This window comes from Balaenoptera ricei, chromosome 2 (genome assembly GCF_028023285.1).
Source record: "Balaenoptera ricei isolate mBalRic1 chromosome 2, mBalRic1.hap2, whole genome shotgun sequence".
Classification (NCBI taxonomy): domain Eukaryota; kingdom Metazoa; phylum Chordata; class Mammalia; order Artiodactyla; family Balaenopteridae; genus Balaenoptera; species Balaenoptera ricei.
The window spans coordinates 76,468,117-76,477,594 of record NC_082640.1 but is presented as its reverse complement, the minus strand read 5'-3'; the positions used below and the strand labels follow the sequence as shown (position 1 = coordinate 76,477,594).

The 9,478-nt window shown below is 37.3% G+C and overlaps 1 non-coding gene across 1 annotated transcript; it reads right to left on the bottom strand.

Annotated features, from left to right (window-relative positions):
• Positions 1-8,946: 8,946 nt before the first annotated feature.
• Positions 8,947-9,053, bottom strand: LOC132361922 (U6 spliceosomal RNA). The gene has a single exon (XR_009502185.1). It is a non-coding gene; the product is annotated as a U6 spliceosomal RNA (small nuclear RNA).
• Positions 9,054-9,478: the final 425 nt, after the last annotated feature.

The following is a 9,478-nucleotide window of genomic DNA, read 5'->3' as shown; positions in this document are numbered from 1 at the left end:
CACCGCGATGAAGAGTGGCCCCCGCTTGCCACAACTAGAGAGAGCCCTCTCACAGAAACTAAGACCCAACACAGCCATAAATAAATAAATAAATTAAAAAAAAAAAAAAAGAAATAAGGCATTTATGTCAGTGTTGGTTATTTATTTGTTGATCTGTATATGTATTGACTTATTTTGCTCTAAGTTTCTACGCCATAAATTGCAACCAGAATATAGTGTCAAAAAACTTTCCATTAAAAATCTTCAACCTTGTCACAATTTCTGTCTCTGATATCTAATCCTAAAATTTCTGCAACACACTTAATGATATCTAATCTTGTAACATATTTAGGTTATTAGGGCAACAATAATGCTACCTAGTTTATGGAAATACAAAATTTATAAAGGAAAGTACAAAATTTAGTTTGAGAGAAGTGAACATGATAATTAAACTACTCAAAGGGAAAAAGTAATTGAAGGAATGGGTGAGAATTAAAAATAACTATGGGAGTGAAAACTTAAAGGTTTAATGCAATTAATAATATGAAGTGATTCAAAAGCATATCGTGCAATTTCTTCATGAGCGTCAAATATTTAACCATGGCCAATAAACTAACGTTTTAGATGATATTTACCATTTATGAAACAAAGCCATATTTCTCTTTCTCTTTCATTTCTCTCAATATCCATTCAAATAGAAGGCAAATGGGTGGATCTTTTATAGTCTGGGGGGTTAAATAAGACACTGCAAACAGAATACTTGGATCTTAACAAATTGGACTTCTGATTTGTTATAAAATGACTATTGGGGAAACACAAGTGATGAATGAAAAACAAGAAGACAGTTTTCATGGACTTAACTGGCCAGTCAGGGATTATCTGAAATTAATTATGCTGTTCTCTAAAGAAATCTCTGATAATTCTCTTATCACTGTATTTGAAGCATTTTTAATAGCAGAAGTTTTACGGAGTCATTTTACAGTTTTGTCTGCTGATATGCATATGTATATACAGTCATTCTATGTATATTTATTTATGTATAGGTTCTATCACATGTACATTTTCAATGGTAACATTTTTTTCTTAAGTAAAACAAGCAGAGGGAATGATGAAAATACAGTTGCAACAACATCCAAATAGTTTTAAAATTTTAAAATAATAAAATAAGAATACAAGTTTGTAATGTTATTTCCATTTTTATTGCTGTTAAAAGATTATTTTTAATAAGTCAGATTTAATGATGAGATAAATGTAAACATAATTCTTATTAGAGAGAGAGCTATATCTGATTTTTCTTAATGGCATGATATATGATAATTAAAGTGCATTTTAAATCTTAAGGGTTTCTAGGCTCATTTTGGCTCCAACTGGTGAATTCATTTATAAAAGAAAAGAAGTAGACATTGAAATAGGTAAAATACAATAATAAAAGTAATTCAGACATGACAATGGAAAATGGAGATGCTTAAAAGAAAATTTAGAGTATCAGATATTGATGAGAGTAGAATCATAAAATGTTATTCCTAGAATGGTTTTCATATTCCTATAAATTAAATAAATTGACTCACTTCTGAACATTAGGTCTTCAAAAATGATATGTATATACTGAAAATATCTTTTTTTATTGGCTATTGCTATAGAAAGGGTCATAAGTAATGCCAGCCATTATTAGAATTTAGAAGACATCATTTATTATACTTCAGAATGGCCTGTTAAATACAGTCATTATCTAAGAAAATATTGAACATGGGTTGTAGTTAACTTTTAACATATTGGAAATACTGTTAATATAAAATTCAAATTCCTCTATTCTCAAAGGGTACAGTATTTAACCATTGTAAAAATTTATACCCCATCTTAAATTTAAAGACACAACTCAAGAAAGATAACCAATGTAGTAAAACAGAAATGCCTACATCTCTCTGACCACATAAGATGCTATCATGCTAACACAGAACTCTTTTGCCTTCCTTTTCTAATGTCATCCCAGCATTAATGCTTTCACTAATCCTAGTACACCACTTTCTCATTTGACACACTTTCCTAAACTGTGTCATTTGGGGCCTGTTTTGTGTGATTGTGTATGAAATTGCAAGAAGAGAATAGGGAAATAGGAGAAATTCTCCTCCTCTTCCCTAAGATTAGAGGTGGTCTTATAATAGTCCACTCCCCCTGTTTACACAGAAATTACATTCAAGTCGGGTCAGATAAAAATAGAAAATTACCAGTTGTGTCTGCCTATTATGTCAGCAGAAGTATGAAATGCTGCACAGACCTTCCTAAGACTTGACCTGTCGTAGATGCCTGTGAAAGTCTATAGGCAGAGACTTCTCTAAGATGTGGAAAGTAGGGGTTAAAATTGCCCAGAGTCTTATGTTTGGAGTGGTTCTAAACTCTTTCAGGATTTAAGCAGCTGTTGCTACATGGTGCCAAAGAGAGTAGAGGATGGAGGAGGTTACCAGTTGGTGCTAAAAATAGATTGAAAGTCCAGGTACACATTTGATTGATATGCTGTCCCAGCTTGGCAGGCCTTCCTTGCTTTCAGACCTCTTCCTCACCTTGAACATGACCTGTGGAAATATTTTATTTTCTTCCTTCCCCCCTTAGAATATCCATTGTTGTTTTTGTCAATTTCTCTGTGTAAAAATAATTTTACTTAATTTAATACATATATATTTCTTGCCGAGTTTGAGGGGTAGAGCTAGGAAGAGGATATTACATATGTCAATGAAAAATTAATCAGTTGATCTAAGAAAGAAGCCCTCACTCCAAATTTTTTAAATTTTGCCTTTAAAAACTCTTCCCTGAAAACCATCAGGGAGTTTGGGTCTTTTGAGCTTGAGCTGCCTGTCCTCCTTGCTTGGCCCCCACAATAAACCTTTCTCTGCTCCAAACTCTAACACTTTTGTTTGTTTGGCCTCACTGTGTGCTGGGCACATGAACTTGGGCTCAATAACAGCTGTACCATTTTTCATTCCCCCTGAAATGCTTGTCAGTTACAGTTGCTCTGTATCCTTGTCAGCACTTGACATTGTCAGCTCCTTCTGATCTGAGCCTGTCCAATAGATATGTGGTGAAATATGTTGTAATTTAATTAAACCATTTCATACCTATGACATTTGTTTCCATGGGGGAATTCAGTAAAGTTTAAACAATTTTGTCCACAAGGAGCTTGTCTTCTAGTTGAGAAGCTAATACAAACACACAAAAATCAAATGGAATAGTAGTCCAATACAATAGCATGGTTACCCAAAAACTGGGTTCACCTCTTGGTGGGTGTTGAGCCAAAAGACACAATCAAGCCAAAGATTTGGAGAAGGAAGGATTTATCACTTGCAGCAAGAAAGGAAAACACTGGGATCTTTCCCAAAGCAGTGTCTCCCTGCAAAATTGGAGAAGTTTTAAGCTAAGGGTATATGCATATTCATGAAGGGTGTCAGCAGAGTCCGACCTTTAGTTGATTGAAGTCACTGAAGGTCAGGAAAGGTCAGTCAACATCACCATCCCTTAGGTCCCAGTTGATCTGGCGGTTGAGGCGTCAGGCTAATCTTTACCATTGAAACAGAACAGGGAATCTTCACAACTGATTTATTATCTTTTCTATTGTTACTTCTCTTGCCTGATAACAGAATTTGTTCCTGAATTCTTTTGTTCCGTTGAGATCATTAATTACTGAGACATGTTCAAGGGCAAGCACTGTGGTCAGGCTTAGGTCACATAATGGCTTAGGCCAAAAATAACCTCTCTTCTGTCAAGAAAGCCACGCCTGGTTCTCTTTCTTTGGGGACCTTCTACCCTATCTTCTTACAGCAGGAAAGCCATCAAAAGAAAGTTCACTATTGATTCCAATGAATTCTTCAATTAATCATTGCTATAGTAGTTAACTATCCCTGAATGTTTTTGAGGACACCAAGTCTAAAGGACTCTTCCTTCACGATCTGTTTCTAGTTTTTTCTTTCTGGTATCATCTCATCCTAGATTACTACAGCAATTTCTAACTGTTTTGTGTCCTCGAGATTCTTTCTACTACAATCAGTCCTAATTTATCCATTGAACTAATGTACCTAAAACAGTTTTCTATTGCTGCCTAACAAATTACCACAAATTTAGTGGCTGAAAACAATACTCTTTTAAATGTTCACAGTTCTGTGGGTCAGGAGTCTGGACATAGTGTGACTGGGTTCTCTGCTTAGGGTCTCACAAAGCTAAAATCAAGTTGTTGGCTGGGCTGCATTCCCATCTGGAACTGGGGCCCTCTTCCAAGCTTATGTGGAGAGTTCAGTTCTTGTGGTTGTAGGACTCAGGTTCCCATTTCTTACTGGCTAACAACTGGGAGATGCTTTCAGTTCCTTAAGGCCATTCTCATTCTCTGATGGGTGACCCTCTTTATCTTCAAAGAGCAATCTTCCATCAAATCTTTCTCATACTTCAAGTATTTCTCTCTAAGGACTGATCAATCCCATTTAAGGGCTCATTGGATTAGGTCAGGTCCACCCAGGATAATCTACTTTCCTTAGAATCAACTATTCTATACAACATAAACTAATCATGGTTGTGATGTCCCATTCGCACTCAAGGATAGGAATTAGACTAGGGAGAGGGAATCTTGGGGCCATCTTATAATTCTATCTACCGTATACAGTAAATAGCTATTTAAACTTAGCAACATTAAAAACAAACCTAATTTCAATGCTCACTGTTTATTGCACCTTACTTCTTTCCTCTGGGTTCACCTTTCTCTTTGACAAGATTATTTATGATTTGACATTGATTATATTATTATTTGACAAGATTCTTTAGTGATTATTTTATTGAGGGTCAGTAACAGGTAAACAATTTTAGTTGCCAGAAAATGTCTTCATTTTATTCCCACTCTTAAATTACAGTTCAGACTTGTGTGGAATTCTAATTGACATTTACAGCTACTTCTCCATTGCCTTCTGGCATCTGAAGACTGAAGTTGGATATTAGTTTAATTGTACTTCCTTTGTCACTAATGTTTTCCCCTCCTCGATAGCATTTAAAAGTTTTTAACAGTGATATTTTCCAGTTCCACTAGGACAAATCTAAGTGTGTACTTATTTATTTTCCTTGTGGTTAATAGAGTACATTTTCAGTTTAAGGACTCCTGTCTCTCTCAAATTTTGCAAAATTCTTTATTTTTTTCAAATATTGCTATTCCTGTATTCTTTTCATCTTTTTTCCCAGGAACTCTTAATAGAATTATATCCAAAACAATTTATTCTCCATGTACATTAACTGTTCTTTCATATTTTTATTTCTTTGTATCTAAGTACTGCATACTCAGAGAATCCCCCAGTGTTGTCTTCCAGTTCAGTAATTCTCTCTTGAACTCTTATCCAGAGTTAGTCCCTTTTACTGATTTTTTTAAAAAGTCCAGTCAGTATAATACTCCATTTGAACACTTTCTAATTAGTTTGCTTTATTAGCCATGCATTTTATTTATTTATTTTTACCTATTCTATACTTTTAAAAAATATTTGTATTTCTTTGCAGAAACAAACTATATTTGTTAGATTTTTTAAAAATTATTTTCTTTTGTCTCAAGTAAATTTGCTTTTTGACCACAGTTTTGTTTGGCTCCCCTTCTTAGAATTAGTTTCCTTCTTATGTTTTAGAATTTAGGTTTTCAGATTCTGGGGTGGGAGGTTTTTATTTTTCTCTCTTTTTTTTTTGTGCTTACCTCCTGCCGTCTAGTGATTTTACAGTTGCCTTCACAGGATCTCCGCTAGAGGCCTCAGGTGAGAACTCAGTGTAGTGGCAGCTGTTCCCAGCTCCCATCCTAGGGGATATTATTAATATACAAGGCAATATTGGATCAGGTCCAGGTAAAGAGGATGTGTCTGTGTCCTTTCACCTCTCTAGATGCTGATTTTCTCATAAATCATATTCCTGGGCCAAAGCATCCTTGAACTTGACAGAGGAGCTCCACCCCTAGTCATGGCTTCAAACAGTGAGAGGGGCTTAATTCCCCAACTCTTCATGAGTACTTTACTCTCTGTTATCCCACAGAAGCTGATCTGCTGACCTCCTCTATATGCTTCCAGACCCAGAACATGTTCCACAGCTTCAGCCCTAGACATCTGCTCAAAATTTTGAGCAGAGGACTGACATAATATCATGCACATTTTAAAGAATTATACCAGCTGCTGCATTGAGAATAGACTTTGGGGATCAGCGATGTGGCTGAGGGGAGCAAGAGTGGGGGCAGGGAGACTAGTGAGGAGGCTGTTGCAATGATCAGAGATGATGGAGGCTCAGACCAACACAAGGGAAAGCAAAGAATCAAGGATGACTGCTAGAGTTCTGCTTGGGGCAGCTGGGTGGATGCAGTGCTCTTCACTGAAATAGGGAAAAAACTAGATCTTTTCCCAAATCAGTGAGGTGGTTGTCCAAACCCAGATGATTAGGGTTTGTTGCAGGCCCCTCAACTCCAGACGTGAAGCCAAGAGTCAGAGGAAATTTTGTCTCCAACATAAAGGTCAGACATCTATTGGACCAAAGGATCAGAGATCCCAAAAGGATCAGCCCCTCTAAAATTGGGATGGGTCACCCTGATAAAGGAGCTCTTTGGTATTGACAGTTAATGGCTAAATCACCCTAGACCCAGCTTAGCTTCTGTTTCTGTATATTCACTGCCGCCTACTTGCCTGAAACAGCCTGTGTCCAGTCTGATTTTTGGGAGTGGGGCTATCTTCTTTCTCTGTGATACCTCAGGTTTAATCCTGTTACCTTGGCAGTTAGCCTTGGCATCCATACCACCAATGAGAAATCAAAAGATAATTTAGATTCATTACCAAAGTATCATTTAGGGTATGTCTCTGTGTGTAGAAAGTGAAGTCAAATGTTGAGGCATTATGAGACTTATTCAGGCAAAGACATTTCTTCCTCCCTTATATGGATATTTCATGAAAATTTTCTAGGCTTGTCATTAACTAGCTCATTACCTTAATTAACCACTTCATTATGTAAGTGTAGACACAGCCTTAAAATTATTTGTACTGTTTCTTCCTGTGTGTAAATAACTGTGAAGTAAAAATATTAATTTATGAATGTAATTGTGTAGGTGATCACTCCACATTTACTCAGAATTAGCAATTAGTGCATGCAAATCAGCTAAGACAAAAGTCTCTCTGATCCTGTTCAGAATACAGGAAGAGCTAATTTGCAAGAACGCCTGCTTCTGGCCCATCTGATTCTCAAAAGTCACGTTCTTGCTTCTGAAAATCAGAAACCGACCATATTTGTTGTGAGCTTTACGATCACTGTTAATGCCCTTGCAAACATAAGAAATAAAATGTTAACAAATCATCATCCATTACCTAATTATATTTACCTAGACAGATAAAGTTGGAGGGAAAAGAGTGGATCAAAGTTTTTTAGAAGGCGTTTCTCATTTTGCAAACAAAGATGAAATTTATAGCTTAATTATTCCTCAGTGCAAGACAGAGCCTTTTCTGTTAATCATACCCAAGTCCTGAGATTTTGCTCCCAAAGAGGTATAAAATGTGTATTGACTCCCAATTAAATCAATTCTCCCTCCAGTGTGGGTAGTAGTGCTAATGGGATTTAATGTTCCTGAGGTTTCACTGGGGTCCACAGTAGGAAAAACTCTGATGTAGGTGGAATATCATTCCTTCAACAACACAAATATCAACTAACACAGAATAGTACATCTGCCTCTGACATCTTGAATTGTGGAAGTTACAAGAATTAGTCATCTTCATTAAAAATCATGCTTGTGAGGGGCTTCCCTGGTGGCGCAGTGGTTGAGAATCTGCCTGCCAATGCGGGGGACATGGGTTCGAGCCCTGGTCTGGGAAGATCCCACATGCCGTGGAGCAACTGGACCCGTGAGCCACAACTACTGAGCCTGAGCGTCTGGAGCTTGTGCTCCGCAACAAGAGAGGCCGCGACAGTGAGAGGCCGCGACAGTGAGAGGCCCGCGCACCACGATGAAGAGTGGCCCCCACTCGCCGTGACTAGAGAAAGCCCTCGCACAGAAACGAAGACCCAACACAGCCAAAAATAATAAATAAATAAATAAATAAAATTTAAAAAAAAATCACGCTTGTGGTTGAATAACAGCAGTTGAGTTGCCTCAACCATTGGACAATATTTGGACACTTATTTCTAGGTTATTTATTTACAAATATACTGTCCCTGAAATGGAGCAGGACCCTATGGGGTCTTCCCAGGACAGACACCCTCCATGTCCTCTGCCTGCCTTTTGTCTGTAGAAAAAACTTTAGTCAAAAAATAAATTTAATCAGAGAAATGAGAAAATGCAGAAACAAAGGAAAAGCAGTCAAACAGGACAAAATAATAACAGTATAGTCATTAAGCAAAGTTGAGGACTTTTAGCTCTTTCTCGAGGGCTATAGATAATGTTCTGAGCCATATTCTCTGAGCTGTTTTGTAGATACTGAAACCCCCACCAGGTGGAAGACATTAACTACATGATGACCAAACTGTAGCCATGACATAAGCTGCCACAATTCCAAGAACTGGCCTCAAGGAAATGGGAACAAACCGACCCTGGAACTGAAGATTAATGGTAGTTAAAACAATCAGACATGATGCTGATCAGACCACTGCATGACTAATTTCAAGACGATCGTCAGAGCAGACTATGCTGTTCTACATGTAGCCGCCTTTCTCCATCTATACACCCCTGAAACTCTCCTTTAAAAGCTCTTGCCCACTGGCCGGCAGGGGGGAATTGGTCTTTGGACATGAGTCCGCTTTCTCCCCCAGTTGCCAGCCTCATAAATAAAGCAAACTTTCCTTTCTACCAACACCTGCCTCTTGAGTATTGGTTTTTGAGCAGTGAATAGCCGGACCTGAGTTTTGGTAACATCCCAAAGTTTTATAAGATGCATCCACAGGTCTGTGTAAACTGAGCTACATGTGCTGGCTACTGTGATCACATATATTCTTTTTTTTTTAAATATGGAACGCTTCATGAATTTGTGTGTCATCCTTGCACAGGGGCCATGCTAATCTTCTCTGTATCGTTCCAATTTTAGTATATGTGCCGCCAAAGCAAGCACATCACATATATTCTTAACTCTTCATGTACCTTGGGGAAGTCCTAACCTCAGTCCTAACTTACCTTTTATGACCTTGACATATGTGAAGTTTACAGATTAGTTGTTTTGTCAACTGTCCCTCTATTTGGTTTTGTCTGATGTCTCCTCATGATTATGCATCTTTGGCAGGAATATCACAAAGGAATGTTGTGCTCTCTTGCTGCATTTTATAAGATGGCATACTATTTGATTTCTCCACTACTGGTGACGTTAACTTTTGTCACTGGTAATGTATGGCAGGTTTTTCCCTATAAAATTACTTGTTTTTCCTTTGTAAGTAGTAAATATTTTGCATGGAGATACTCCGAGATCATATATATATCCCATTTTCCAACCAAATCTCTTCCACTAGTTTTAACATTTCTTGATGTTTCTTAACTAAATTT